The following is a 2,500-nucleotide window of genomic DNA, read 5'->3' as shown; positions in this document are numbered from 1 at the left end:
GAAAACAGAAGCAGAAATCAACACTGTGGGAGAGAGAGAGAGAGAGAGAGAGAGAGAGAGAAAACGGCACTGATTGAACAACGAAATGAAATGAAATTGAAATTATTGACACTTGACATCCATGCTTTTGGTCTTGACAGAACAAGTTATCACAAAAAATCCCTTTTTTATCTACAACATTTCTTTTAATGAACAAAAAAAAAACCCTTGAACATGTGAACACGTTGAGGACGGGACACAAGTGAAAATGATCTGTGTTGCTGCGTCTCTTGTGTACTGCAAATACAAAGCACTGCCCCAGCCCCCACCCCCCCCCCCCCCACCTCACCCCTCACCAGCATGTACCATAGTGAATATAGATAACAATAGTCCAGTGATTACAAATGTACACACACCAACAAAAAAATTTTCTTCTGTACATGATTATCTCAGCAATGTAAATAAAGTTTTTTTTTCTTAAATTACTAGAAAATCCTCTTCTCATTTCATCTTCCCCCCATAGCCTCTCTCTGAGTGAGGTGGAATACAGAAGTTCGTATAGCGGACGCAGAAAGGCACGAGTCTTTCACAGAGGTACCTTCGTGAGACGTTTAAAAACAAAAAGATTTTCTTTTTTGAAAAAGCAAGAGAAGAACCACACTCTCAAAGCGAAGGCGGACTCATAAATAAGGAGCACGAGGAGGGTGATTAGAGGATAGGGGCGGGGCACCAGGTGTGATTGATGGTTGATGGAGCCAATCGAAAACGAGGATGGGGCTGGGCTGAACTGAACTGAGGCTATGGAGAGGAGAGGAGAGGAGAGGAGAGGAGAAGAGAAGAGAAGAGAGGAGAAGAGAGAAGAGGACAGGGCAGAAGCAGGAGAGGAGACAAAGGAAAGGAGAGGTGAGGAGAGGCAGGAGAGGAGAGGAGACTAGAGGAGAGGAGAGGAGAGGAGAGGAGGCGAGAGGAGAGGAGAGAGGAGAGGAGAGGACAGGAGAGGAGACACAGGAAAGGAGAGGAGAGATGAGAGGAGAGGAGAGGAGAGGAGAGGAGAGAGGAGAAGAGGAGAGGAGAGGAGAGAAGAGGAGAGGAGAGGAGAGGAGAGGAGAGGAGGGGAGGGGAGGGGAGGGGAGGGGAGAGGAGAGCACAATAGAGGATGAGGAGAGGAGAGGAGAGGAGAAGAGAAGAGGAGAGGAGAGAGGAGAGGAGAAGAGAAGAGAAGAGAGGAGAGGAGAGGAGAGGAGAGGAGAGGAGAAGAGAAAAGAAGAGAGGAGAGGAGAGGAGAGGAGAGGAGAGGAGAGGAGAGGGAAGGAGAGGAGAGGAGAAGAGAGGAGAGGAGAGGAGAGGAGAGGAGAGGAGAGGAGAAGAGTCTGAGTTGGGTGATCAGCATGGCTGAGCTCTGTGGCGTTGGAAGCTCTGCTTTCTGCACAGGTGTGAACCTGCCTCGACACACACACAACATAAAATATTTCATGGCCTTTTTCTCTGCACTTTTTCCCCTTTTAGAGAGAGCGTGGGTGTGTGAGAGCCAGTAAAAAAGACGGAGAGAAAGACAAAGGAGTGAGAGAAAAAGGGACAGAGAGCTTGGGCCTGAAAAAAGGGAGACAGCATGTGCGAGAGAGAAAGAGCGCGAATGAGAGAGAGAGAGAGAGAGAGAGAGAGAGAGAGAGAGAGAGAGAGAGAGAGCGAGAGAGAGAGAGAGAGTCCAATTCACAGTACAGCAGCTGCAGTGCTATAATTCACTCGGGCGTTCAGGGGGAGAGGCCTGGGGTTAAGACCGACCGTGGCCACATGTCAACACCAACAACTTGTCAGTCACAGGAAAAACTCTTCCACCCTGTCCTTCGTTTTGCTCTCTCTCTCTCTCTCTGTCTCTGTCTCTGTCTCTGTCTCTGTCTCTGTCTCTGTCTCTCTCTCTCTCTCTCTCTCTCTCTCTCTCTGTCTCTATCTGTCTTTCTCCCTGTCGTCATGCTTTATGTCTATATTATTTGTGGAACAGAGACACATCGTGGTGCAGAAGGGGACAGAGGTGGTGTGGTGTTGGTGATTAAAAATTGCCCCTATCCCTCTAGCCCACTAAGTCTTCTCCTATAGGGGGCGTCAGAGAAGGCTGCTGAGGATAGCGTAGGGTGTTACATGTTGTTGTGGGGAGGGAGGGAGGGTGGCTTGGGGTAGGGAGGCAGATGGAGAGTCCTTAGAGCAAAAGTCTGCAGTGGATGACACGCTCAGCTGTCCAGGGGTTGCATTTTGTTAAAAGAGAAGTTGTTAGCCTGTTAGCAACTTTGGTAGTTGCCAATGGGAAAAATGCATTGAAAACAGCAAAGTAGCTAATGTAGTAAGGAACTTTGGTTTCCAGAAATGCATCCCAGAGTGGTGAACCTGTTGCAGGCTCTGTCTGGTACGGTGGCGAAGAGATATGCAGTGTGGGGGGTTGGGGGGGGGGGGGGGGGGGGGGGGGGGGGGTGTTGGGGGGTTTTGGGTACTGTTCAGGATGGTGCACTGTGGTACTGTGGTCGACTTG

General features: G+C 49.4%; 1 protein-coding gene across 10 annotated transcripts in view; it reads right to left on the bottom strand.

Moving 5' to 3' along the window:
• Positions 1-2,453: 2,453 nt before the first annotated feature.
• The window catches only part of eya1 (EYA transcriptional coactivator and phosphatase 1), a 184,929-nt gene continuing 184,882 nt past the window's right edge, over positions 2,454-2,500 (bottom strand). For all 10 annotated transcript variants that reach the window (XM_063206475.1, XM_063206474.1, XM_063206476.1 and 7 more), the window contains one exon: positions 2,454-2,500. This exon is cut by the window's right edge and continues 521 nt beyond it. The gene's annotated coding sequence lies outside the window, so the exon portion shown is untranslated.

The sequence above is a fragment of the Engraulis encrasicolus genome, chromosome 9 (assembly GCF_034702125.1).
Source record: "Engraulis encrasicolus isolate BLACKSEA-1 chromosome 9, IST_EnEncr_1.0, whole genome shotgun sequence".
Taxonomy (NCBI): Eukaryota; Metazoa; Chordata; class Actinopteri; order Clupeiformes; family Engraulidae; genus Engraulis; species Engraulis encrasicolus.
This window is presented reverse-complemented; position numbering and strand designations above follow the sequence as displayed.